The sequence below is a fragment of the Dipteris shenzhenensis genome, chromosome 7 (assembly GCF_047967505.1).
Source record: "Dipteris shenzhenensis isolate YYH24624 ecotype China chromosome 7, Dip_SZ_1.0, whole genome shotgun sequence".
Taxonomy (NCBI): Eukaryota; Viridiplantae; Streptophyta; class Polypodiopsida; order Gleicheniales; family Dipteridaceae; genus Dipteris; species Dipteris shenzhenensis.
The window spans coordinates 5887156-5900249 of NC_141602.1; the positions used below are offsets into that span (position 1 = coordinate 5887156).

The window sequence follows — 13094 nt, forward strand, 5'->3', positions numbered from 1 at the left end:
CACTTCATCAGAGAAAGAGTGTTACTTGGTGACATCACACTGCAGCATTGTGATAGCAAAGACAATGTTGCAGACATCTTTACCAAACCACTCGGTAAAGAGCTATTCGAGAAACACCGACTAGCTCTTGGTTTGATGCAGAGGAAGGACATTCCCATTAAAGGGGTGTGATGGAATGTAATGCTCAGTCCTTCTTCGATTCCCCAGAATCATCATCTTGAGGGAAGGCCTACTTCATGATGTTGATCTTGAGGGAAGGTGTTGAGAGTTCACGCTCAACATCATGTGATCATGTGTGCATAGCACCATCACGTGATCATATGTGCATAGCACTAACCTTATAGAGTGCTATAAAGGAAAGGGTTAGATCCCCTAACCCTAACCCTAAAAGGGTTTGTATATATTCTATTTTTTCAACTAATTCTAGTGTACAGTTAGTCATTTGTGGTGTGCTCTCTAGCTGTGCCCTCTCTCCTCATCTCCACTCTTCTCCTCTCCCCTCTTCATATTTTGTCAGGAGGCCCTCCTTTTATAGGCCCCAAGGGCTGCTGCAAAGACCGACCAGACTGGTCTGTAAAATCCGACCAGGTTGGCTGGTCCAACCAGCACTATAAAAGGGCTTTTGCCAGGCCCTTTTTGGGCTGTTACTTCTGCCATTGTAGGAGCCTCTTGCAGGCCCTTTTGCCTGCCATCTGCCCCTGCCTTTTGCAGCCCTCTGCAGGCTCTCTCTGGCCCGCCATGCTGCGCCATATCCAAGGCCTATTGTAGGTTGCTTTCTTGCCCACGTACCCCGCCACCCACATGCGCCTATCTTCTGGGAATACCCTGCCATCTGGTGCTGCTCCAAATATGCTTCTGCCAGGCCTGATCCAATCTGAGCAGCCATAGCCGACTTTCCGTCCATAAGCTCCATTTGTTGTAGCCCTTCCATGGCTCCTCCAGGTACCTCTCTTTTCTTCATTCTTTGATTCCTGCCCACATGGCAGACATTACCCTGCCCATGTGTCTCTCAAGACCCAGTCCCCCCCCCCCCCCCCCCCCCAATGCTCTCCTCTTACGGGGGCTTACAGAGGGGAGGTGACCTTTCTAACATATGCTTTGCTGTCCACTTCTCTCGACATTGGAAGCATTGATTGCTTTCCCATGTATCACACATGGCAGCTTCAATAAGCTGTCTTTGAATTGCATCTTTAATTTTGGTGTCCTTCCCAAATATGAGGAACTGAAGATCATTTTCATGATAGCAGCGGTATTTGGGCTTAAGTAACTCTATAACTTTCTCCACTCTCCTAACATTCCAAGGATCTTGAGTGTACATGAAGTCGCCCTCATCATATGTGAAGCAATCTGAGCCATTCCTCCCATTTATTATGCTCCTTGGTCTTCTTTTTGAACCTGCAGATTGTGAACTTTTCTTGCAGATGTCTTCGAGAGATAACGCTTCTCGTGAAACAAGGTGTGTCCGACCTCCGAACAATCAAATAATCTAAGGAAGACAAAGCAGCCCAAAGTAGCAAATAATCACGCATTGTTTAAATTCATTTTGGTAGACCGAAGGGTAGAAAGGGCCAATGTTGGATCCTTTGTAATGAATTGGAAAAAGGCACAAATCTAGTAGTACCCTAGTGAGAATTAGAGGGGGTTGTGGAGGTACTACCTTGTAGCTAATTTTTGTGGAGGTATTGTAGTCCAACCCACTACTTTGTAGATACTTTTTTATGTGACGTCTAATTACATGTCCGCTCCTCTTACTTCCACATTCTTACAAGTTACACCTTCCCCCCCCCCCGGGCTCCCCCTCTCTCTCTCTCTCTCTCTCTCTCTCTCTCTCTCTTGTAGTACCCTAGTGATAACTACAGGGGACTGTATAAGTCCAACCCCTACTAAGTGGGTACTTTTTGATGTGACATCTAATCTTTCCCTTCTACTCTCTCTCTCTCTCTCTCTCTCTCTCTCTCTCTCGCTCGTTGACCAAGCCACAGAGGTGCAGGTGTCTGTCTCTTCTCTTCTTCACTCCGAGTTGGGCTGAACTCTTGGCCCAGCTCGGGGGTAGCCTTAACAGAGGGGTGTCTAGTTTATTGTAGGCCACTATGGAGCTCCTGAAAATGAAGACATGTGCTACTTTGACCCCAGCCAACAAGTTCTCTTACTCAGCCATTGCAGCTGCCCCGACACCAGCCATATCAAAGATAGAAGACTATTTTAGACCCGTAGGAGCAGATTTATTATCTCTAGCATGCTTAAGCTTCGAATTGCAGCTATGGAAAGGAGAGTTAATGACATGGAAGGCAATGGAAAGCAGGAAGTCATCAAAGAGGTATTGCACAACCCCACCAACACCACAACTTGCTTTTGGGGTTTAGGAAATTGTCACCACCCAAGTGAGGTTCATGAATCAAGAGCTGATTGCTCATGTCATCAGCAAGGTGCACAACGCTGACAAGTGAAAGAATAGGAAGCTAGAAACTGATCCTATACGTGGGGGGATTGCCGGATGAATGTCTTGGTGAAGGGGGATACTTAAAACATAAAATCAATTGCCTCAAGGAGAAAATATCACAAGTTACATGGTATCATGTTGTATGGTACGTTTGTACACTTGGAGATCTCGAAGTAGTTAAACAAGTTGCCGCACATGCACTTTCGGACAAAGGCAAGCAGCTTGTACTCTAGCATGAGGGTTATTTGAACAGCCAAGATGCGTTCTCAGCACCATGTGGATGTTTTATGATATGCTTGACATATTTCTGGATTTTAGTCTTTCAAGCCGTTTTAGTTTGAGCAGTTTGTTTCCCAGTATGGGGATTGCCTTGGCATGGAGGATGTTTTCTCTACACCTCCGAGCATGGCCCTATTTCCCAGGTACCCAACAATATCGGGCAGCTGAATGCCTTATGCAAAGCCTTGTAGGCATCCTGATGTGAAGCAGGAGGGAAGGCTAATGCTGTAGCATAAAAATCAGACATTAAATAGCTTACCAGAGCCATCATGAACTGCAAGACGAGGACAAATTTATGCGAAGTGTGTCGAGAAATGGACTCCCAAGCATAGGGAGATATGAATGCTTGGACAACTAAACTTAGTACGATCATAGAGCTTTCTGGTGATGAGGAGTTGGTGGATGCTTGTGAGATCGTTGATGTAACTCATTAGGAGATAGGTGGAAGCACACGAGTGAGGACAAACTCTAGATGTCGGAGTCAAGAGTGGTTCTAAGTTTCCCTATGATCCAAGTGGTACTATTCGGCTTGGAGGGCATGCCCATTACATACACAAGGTTCGCAACGATCCGTGTCTTGCTCCTGGTGTTTCTCTTGTTGAGCATCATGTTGGTATGCCATTCCATGCACAGAATGATGTTGATGGAAATGCCTCTGTATATGAGAAGGAGCAGTAACTGGGATGCTCAGCCCTTTCTACTCGATCGATATTTTTTGATGCATTGATAGGTGCCAAGAGTGCCAAGACTCTTAGATTGAGGGGTGACATTCAGGGAAAGACTGTTCATATGCTTGTGGACAGCAAGAACGCACAGAGTTACATCAACAACATGACCCTGCAGAAGGCGGGGCTTGCTGCCACAGAGATTGACAATGGGTTGAGAGTTGATATTGCTAATGGACAGCATAGGGTTAGTAAGCTATGTTGCAATGATACATGGATCTGTCTCTCTCGTGATTATGATTTTACAGGAGATCTGTCTGATTGACATTGTTTTAGGATGTGATTTGGATGACATCCTTGGGAGAGTTTAGTGTGGATTATTTTTGTGGGAGAGCCCCAAAAATGCAGATGATTGCAGGCTGCAGCAATGCAGTTGGCCCGAGAGCTCAAGAAAGAAAGTGCTATTTCTGCATTGCATGTGTTAGTGCATCAAACGGGAAGCATTCCTCATGTGAAGGATGTGAAATGCAGCAGCTGTGCTCATATTTTCCTGATATATTTGCTGATTTTCCATGTCAGTTATCTCCCAAGAGAGATGTTGATTATGCCATAGTTTTGGAGCCTGGCAGTAAACACATCAACAAGGCTCCATACCATCTCGCTAAAGTTGAATAGGAGGAGGTAGTAGGAATGTGTGGGAGTTGCTTGAGAATCGTCTTGTTTCCAATAGCACTTCTCCCTTTGCCTCCCCAATGCTCCTTGTGAAGAAGAAAGATGGCTAATACTCCCTTTGCCTCCCCATTGCTCCTTGTGAAGAAGAAAGATTTAGATGAGGCTAAAATGAAATCGTTTAGACTTCACAAGAAATTGTAGCTTGAATGAAGAGATTTTGGACTACTTTTTGATTAGCCTTCTCCGTTAGTGCTAGCCTTCGTCATGGCTGAGTTTGCCCTTCACCTCTGGAGTGCTGATAGAAACTGTAGGCCATCTTCTGGTGGTTCTAGTGATGCCCTATAGGCCATGGTATGTGCCTTGTAGGCATAGATATAGGCACTAGTGCCTTTTAGGCCACATAGGACACTTAGTCCTAGGGTCTAGGTCTAGCTACAAGAACCATGTACTCTTTTTCTTTCACACTCTAGTTGATGTGACGATTGAATCTATCGACTCTTTGAACCTTGCACTTGCTCTTTCATCTAATGATCCTACAATGGTATCAGAGTTACGTTCGACTCCTATCTTGCCCCCGAATTTGCACCAGCTTCCTTCAGCCTATTTGCTCCTCCATCCGTACACTCCATACGATTGTACGGACGACAGTACTCACATCTTGCACATAGGACGTACCTCCGTACAGAAAGTTTCCATACCAGCTCTGTACTATGCTCCGTATTGTGTCGTACATCTTTTGTACAAGCGTACGGAAGGTCTTGTAATTGCTTCGTACTGCATCCCATACTTGCGTCGTCGTATAGCCACGTGGGAATGTACATGCATCCGTACCTGTTATTATGTACGCCAAGCTTTCGTACAGCACATGTACTTGCTCCGTACATTGTACTTGTGGCGCACATTGGACTCCGTATTGCGCCTAGTAATGTTCCGTACAATGGTACTTGTCCCGTACAAGAGCTATCCCTATAGTGGTACTTGTCCTGGGATTTTCGTACAGTCTTTGCACGTGTGAAGTCACATAGAGGACATTCTCAAAATTTGGGGCTTTTGAGGGCTTTTGCTGTCCTTACCTTCCTTTTACTGTTTGAAGTCTTATCAAGCTATGTCAACAATTTGGAAAGCCTACTTCTTGAGGTCTATATGTCGGGACAGTTGCACTTTTGCAGTCAATTTGTGGAAATTTGTGGACAGCAGGTCCTAATTTTGTAGTTGCAAGCCTTGAGGCTATTTTTTGGGATTTGATATGCGATTTCTTATTTGATTGCAATACATTGGGTCAGATTGGAGCACATTGAATCACTTTTGCAGGACATCGAGTTAGATTTTGAGAAATTGAGTCTTTTCTGCAGGACATTGAGTCAGATTCTCATACATTGGGTCACATTTGCAAAAATCTCAGCAAAATTTGGGGCTTTTCTGCATTTGCCCTCTTTTTGGCCTATTTGCTCTCATTAAATTTGGGGCTTTTGCCAGATTTGCTGTTTTTGTAGTGAACATTGCCTGGCACAGTCACATTTGGGTCAAATCTGCATTTGCCCTTTGATTTGGGTTGGAAATTTGCAGAATATTTATTTGCAGATATTTGCTGTCATTTTTGGACAGCCAGCTCTTTTGTAGTGATAGCCTTAAGGCTTTTGAAGTTGGATGGCACCAACTATCCGATGTGGTCTTGTCTCACGAAACATATTCTTGTTGCATAGCATTTGTGGAATATTGTTTCTGGGGTTGATTTGAGGCCAGGCAATTCTACAGTGGTTGCCTCTACTGCTGATCCCTCTGCAGGGGATACTCCTCTTGATGCCTTATCTTCTAGCACTCTTGCTATTGCTCCCCCAACTCAAGAACAATCAAGATGGATGGATGCATATCTGACAGGTAAAGGATCTCATGGAACAACTTGCCAATATTGATGAGGTGGTTCCAAATTCTCAGCTTGTCAGTACCACATTGAATGGATTGCGAGATACGTATCAAGGGTTTGCTACAATCCTTCGGTTAGTGGCCATGGGTAATCCAGACCACTACTCTTTTGATTAGCTTGTGCACTTTGCTTTTGCAGGAAGAGCAAAGTCGTGCTAATAGACAAGCCATTATTCCTGATCATGCATTTGCTTCACAACAGACAGGAAGAGGCAAGGCTTCCAAGCCTATGGGCAAGCCTAAATCTGCGCATAGCAGCTGCAATTCCTCCCATGCATCTAAAAATATAGCAGATAAGTCAAAGAAGAAAAGATGCAAGCGTGGACATGACATTTCAAAATGCAGAAAGCGCATTGCTTCGGAGAAAAAGAAAGCAGGATTGACAGTTAATGCCTCACATGCAATTGAATCCCACGAGCCAGCAGATGCTTCACATGCACATGCTCTCCAGGATGATTGGGTATGGGCTGTCCATTGCTCATTTGATCCCTCCAAAGTTGATGCACTCTTTACTCCTAATGATGCTCAGTCTTGGTATTTTGATAGTGGTGCTTCCAAGCACATCACATCTTGCAGACAGTTGTTTCATTCTTTAGCTGATGCACCTCGAGGGGGGACTGTCACATATGCTAATAATGCTTCCTATGCTGTAAAAGGAATTGGAGATGTGCAGCTCACATCCATTTCAAGCCATCCTGTCACTTTAACAAATGTTCTCTTTGTGCCTGGAATTGAAGTCAACTTGAGTTCAATTTCAGCAATTGCCACTTCAGGTTTCAGAGTGATTTTTGATTGCTACAGATGCCTAGTTTATGATCTTCATGATGACAATGCCATAGTTCTCACCGGCACTTTGCAAAAGGGGCTTTATCACCTTGATCATCACTCAGCTGCACTTCCTATTGAAGCATTTGCTATTTCAGATTCACAGCTTGCTGAAACTCATCTTTGGCATGAGAGAATAGGTCATCTCAATTATAGAGCTCTTGCAAAGCTACATTCACAGTAGATGGCTAATGATGTATCTCCAAGTCACACAGTTTCCAAACATGTGTGTGAGGGTTGTCTTTTGGGTAAGATGCATTGGTTTTCCTTTTCAAAAGATTCAAGAATTGTCCAAAACTCTCACAAAGGAAATTGCAGCTAGTGCACAGTGATGTCTTTGGCCCATGACAAATGCCATTGGGGGGTATAACTATTCCATGACTCTCATTGATGATTTCACAAGATATTGCTAGGTATATTCTTTAAAAGCCAAATGTGAAGTGTTCTCATGCTTTCAGAGGTGGCTGAATATGGTTGAGAATGAATCAGGATGCAAGCTTGTCACCCTCAACACAGATAGGGGGGGAGAGTATGTTTGATGCATTTTTGTCTTCACGGGGCATTGTTCACTCATGCACTACTCCTTACACTCCTCAGCATAATCCTGTTCTTGAAAGAAAAAATAGGTCTACTATGGAGATGGCTAGATGCATGCTTAAGGCAAGTCTTTGCCCAATAAAATTTGGCTTGATGCAGTGATGTGTGCCAACTATGTGCTGAATAGATCACCTACAAGGGCATTGAAGATTGTTACACCTTATGAAGCATGGAAAGGCAGGAAGCCTTCACTTTCACACGTGAGAGTTTTTGGGTCTCTTGCATATGTTCATGTACCATCTCAGCTGAGACCTAAGCTTGATGATAAGGCAATCAAATGCATATTTATTGGTTACAGTCAGGAGAGCAGAGGGTATCGGTTATACCAACCAAATACTGGGAAGATTATTGTCAGTAGAGATGTCATCTTTGCTGAATATTCGGCTTCTCCTCTTGTGGACTGCAAAGCTAAGCCAGAAGTTGACATGTTTGATGCCTTTGAATCTTGGTTACCTCTGCCATCCTCAGAAGAGGACTTTGACCAGCAACATGAGCCTCCTGCAGGCCCTTCAACAAACAATGATCAGCCAGTACCCCATGCTGATTTGCAGATCTCTCTTCCAACACAAAATGATCCCACTATTCATGATGCAGTGATTGAAGAAAGAGTTGTCAATAGACAGCAAAGGCAAGCTCCCCGATGGCTTCTTGATACATTGAGGGACAGCAAACAAGATCAGCCTTTTGCTGCCCAGACAAGGTCAGGGAATAGACAAATGCATGGTCACTTTCTTGAGGTTGCACTCCTTGCTACAGCTCGCAATGAAGAGCCTCTATGCCATAAAGATGCTTTTGACAGCAAAGAGTGGATGGATGCAATGAGAGCTGAGTTACAATCCATTGTGAAAAATGACACATGGGAATTAGTAGATTTGCCTCTTGGCAAGCATGCCATTGGTACTCGATGGGTTTACAAAGGAATCTGATGGTAGTATAGATCGACACAAAGCTCGTCTTGTTGCAAAAGGTAATGCCTAACAACAAGGCATTGACTTTGAGGAGACATTTGCTCCCACATCCAGAATTACTACCATTAGATGTGTCATTGCCATTGCAGCCCATCATCATTGGCAAGTGCACCAACTTGACATCAAGACTGCTTTTCTTCATGGGGATCTGCAGGAAGAAGTCTATGTCACACAAACTTTGAGGTTGTTAATTTTGAAAACAAGGTATGCCGGCTTAGAAAAGCCCTTTATGGTTTGAAGCAGGCACCTAGGGCATGGTATGCCAAAATTCATGCACACTTACTATTCCTTGGTTTTCAGAATAGCCCCACAGAACCCACTCTTTATGTCTGTGGGAGTGGATCTGATTTTTTAGTGCTGATTTTATATGTGGATGATATGCTCGTCACGGGCCAAGATTCTTAGCATATTGCAGCTTTCAAGGCTGATTTGCAGCAGATTTTTGAAATGTCAGACATGGGACCATTCAGTTTGCTCATGTTGAGGGGGGTATCATGATGTCACAGTCCAAGTATATTGGACAGCTCCTTGATCGTTTTCAGTTCGAGGATTGCAAGCCAATCTCTACTCCAGTGGACCCTGGCTTCAAATTCTCAGCTCATGATGGGAGCCCATGTGATATCACTCTCTATCAGCAGGCTGTTGGATGCCTTATTTATTTGTCACACCAGACCTGACTTACAGTATGCAGTATCTCAACTGAGTAGATTTATGCACATGCCCATTTCACAGCATTGGCAGGCAGTGAAGAGAGTTTTCAGATATCTCAAAGGCACTCAGAATTTAGCCCTCTTCTATGGTGATCATGGTTCACTTACCATGCATGCTTACACGGATAGTGACTGGGCAGGTTGTTCCGACACCAGAGTGTCACATACCGGCAATTTTTTTTTGCTTGGCAATTCATGTATCTCTTGGCTTAGCAAGAAGCAACCAACAGTTGCCACATCTAGCTGTGAGGCTGAGTACAGGGCAGCTTTCACGGCTACAGTAGAGTGTGTTTGGCTTTGACAGTTACTTATAGATCTTGGTATTCGCCAGACATCTTCCACTTTGGTCTACATTGACAGCCAGAGTGCTTTGGCCATTGCACGTAACCCAGTGTTTCATGCGCGTACCAAGCATATTGAAGTTCACTATCATTATGTTTGGGAGCGGTTGTCAGCAGGAGACATAGAGTTGTCCTATCTTCCCACAGAGGACAACATAGTAGATCTGTTTGCAAAGGCACTTCCTCGTCCCAAGTTCGAAGTCTTCTGCCAGGATTTACACTTGGTTCTCTTTGTTACATGATCTGACATACCTTGTACATTCATAGGTGGCTATATCCTTTTGGATGAACATGTGCCACCATGACCAGAAAAATACCAGGTATTCTGAGACGTTTCCATAATACTTTAGCCCATCCCATGGAGGGGGTTGTAGGCTATCTTCTGGTGGTTCTAGTGATGCCCTATAGGCCATGGTATGTGCCTTGTAGGCATAGATATAGGCACTTATAGTTTTAGTGCTTTTTAGGCCACATAGGATAGTTAGTCCTATGTGACACCTAGGACACTTAGTCCTAGGGTCTAGGTCTAGCTACAAGAACCATGTACTCTTTTTCTTTCACACTCTAGTTGACGTGACGATTGAATCTGTCGACTCTTTGAACCTTGCACTTGCTCTTTCATCTAACAATCCTATAGAAACTCAGTACGAAGACTTTGTATAAATGGATGCTCAAGTATGTGTGGGTGTGTGGATTTGTATGTGTGAGATAATATTTTTATACTATGGTCTACATCCACTGTTGGGCGTTGAATTAAATATGCATTGCGGAGTAATCCTAATCCCTTGTTGGTGTCCCCACGATGCACATTAAGCAATGCAAAAACAAAGGAAAAGAAACGTGCTCTGGTTGACTAAAATCAACTTTTTAGACTGGAGTCAATTATAAAAAGATATCTCTTTATTTCGTGGGATAAGTACAATTTCGTGACAGTTCCCCTCGTTTCACTCCCACACCTCCTTACCTCGTTAGATCAGGCGCTAGATTCGTGAGCAACTCACTTAGTTGGTGTATTTTCCATGTGTGTAGTCTCCATCTTTAGGAGAGCTTGTCAACGGTGATTAGTATTTTCACACTACAGCATTTAGTGTATGCATATTTGATTCCACTCACAGGGCAAGCCACTTTCAAAGTGGGCAAGGCAGCTCTTTGGCGAGAAGAATTCGGCTCCAATGATAGGGGAGTCATCTATAGATGGGTTTTGAAGGTAAAAAAGGATTGAGGAGCATATGAGGGCATCCAAACACAAGTCAATATGGCCTTGATGGCTGAGATTATGAAGGTTTAAGGAGTTCTACAAGTTTGGATGAGGCTATAGCAAATCTGAATTAGAAAGCTACCATGCAAGATGGGTATGATAGTATCATAAAAAACAAGGCTTGGGACTTGGTTGATAGTCCCATGAAGAGGAAAGTCATAGGCACCAATTGGGTATGGAATACCAAGTACAAGAATGATGAATCCTTGGAAAGTACAAAGGTTGACTTGTTGCACAAGGCTACTTATAGGCCGAAGACTTTGATTTTAAGGAAGCAAGGATGACTACTATTCGGATAGTACTAAGCCTTGGCTGCTCATAAGAACTGGTTGGTCTTTGAGATGGATGTGAAATCAGTGTTCTTGAATGGACACCGGAAGGAGGAGATATGTTTGTCTCAGCCGCCAGGTTTTGAGGTGTCTGCTTCAGAGAACAAGGTTTGCAAACTTTAAAAAGCATTGTATGGGCTGAAAGAAGCTTCGAGGGCATTTTTCAAATCTATTGGTTTCTCAAAAAGTGCTTTTACAGGAGATCACGAGCAAAGAGTGCAGCATACGATGGAGTTCCTAGGTCTAAGTATAAGATGCGAGATTTGGGACTTATGCATTGTTCTTGGGCTTTTTTTGTTTGCCAGGCAAGATTTTCATCTCTCAACAGAGGTATGGTCAAGAGATCTTGAAGGCATTCGGGGTGATCGTGCAAGAAAGTGGTTTCTCCTTTGGAGGTGATTGCAAAGCTTTCAGTTCATGATGCATCAGCACTCGTCGATATTAGTTAGTACAAGAAGCTTGTGCGGAGTCTCATTTTTCTATGCAACACTAGGCCGGATATCAGCTATGCAGTTGGAGTTCTCAGTGGGTTCTCAAATCAGCCTCTAGAAAACCATTGGAAAGCAAGGATGTGGTTTGAAGGTACGTTGGAGTACGGCATTACCTACATTTCGGGCAAGACCTTAGTGGGACACCGTGACTTAGATTGGGCAAGAGATTGTGACTCTAGAAAATCAATTTTTGGATATTGTTTCTCATTCGGCTAGGAGTGTTCTCTTGGATTAGCAAGGAACAACTAACGATGGCATTATCTTTGAAAGAAACTGAGTACAAGGCAACATGCTTTGTTGCTTGTGAAGCAGTTTGGCTAATTGGGACATAGGGGAGTTTGAATTAGCAAAATGACAACCTTGAAGTGCGACAATCAGAGTTACATGGCCATCGCTAAGAACCCTGTGCTCCATACCCTCAGAAATGAGATGTAGCATCCTCATGTGCTGCAGCTCATTGAGGATGTTCGAGTATTGCTCCATGCAAGACAATTGTGCAGACATCTTTAGCAAGGCTCTTGGGAGTGAGCAGCTAGCTCAACATCTTCATCAACTCGACATTCTGTCGAGCAAGTAGTTTATCTTCAGGTGAACATTGAGAGGGGGTGTTAGACTAAGCTCGAATGTCCGCCTCTCATGCAAGTTACCCACTAGTATTTTGAGCGCCGAATATTTGAAGGCCCCCATATGAGGAGAAGCCATACTAGGCACTGCAGCTAGCTCGGCATCTTCATCAACTGGGCATTGGGATGAGCAAGTAGTTTATCTTTAGGTGAACATTGAGAGGGGGGGTGTTAGACTTAGCTCAAATGTCCGCCTCTAATGTAAGTTACCCACTAGTATTTTGAGTGCCTAATATTAAAGGCCCCCATATGAGGAGAAGCCATATTGGGCACTGGATCTTGGGAGAGTCCCTAGTCTAGATATTGGAAGAAGCCTTAGTTTGTAGACTAGATGGTTATGAGACGGCCTATGTGTAGTCGAGTGAGATAAGCTTGATACTAGCCTCAAGCGGGGGTTGAGGGGGGGGGGGGGGGGGGGGCATTAGAAGCAAGGGTCTAAGGGGTGGCAGCGCGCTGGGGGTGAAGGAGAGTGGAAGGTGTGTTGCAGACTGAGTTCCCTAGAGGCTGGACAGCGGGGGTTCAAGGGCATGTGGTGGCCCCCGGCTTGATGATACGATTTTTATACGATCTATAGTCAGCTCAACAATATGAAATTTAAAGGATTTGTATGGGCTAGTCTATCAACTCGCATGGTGCACTGTATAATAATCGCCCCTCTTTATCCAATCTTTAGTGCTCATAGTCATCCGTTCAATGTTTGTCCAGATCACCATTTAAGCTCTCACGTGAGAGCGTACTATCCGATCTTTAGTGCTTATAGTCCTCTATCCAATGTCTGTCCAGATCGCCATCTGGGAAGTGTCGTTGAAGACTGCATCTTTGCTGAGGACATGTACAATTTACTCTTCGTGGACAAGCCAACTGAGGTAGAGTGGAAGGAGACTAGAGGTTTGGCAATGGTGGGAAGCTTGAGAAATACAGGTGCTAAGAGCATGGCTCCGATATCAATGTAATGAAGAGGACAGGGCAGATT

At 44.1% G+C, this 13094-nt stretch overlaps 1 protein-coding gene across 2 annotated transcripts in view; it reads left to right on the forward strand.

The window, feature by feature from the left end:
• The window catches only part of LOC147899864 (delta-1-pyrroline-5-carboxylate synthase 1-like), a 59922-nt gene that overhangs the window by 19013 nt on the left and 27815 nt on the right, over positions 1–13094 (forward strand). The window lies entirely within an intron of this gene.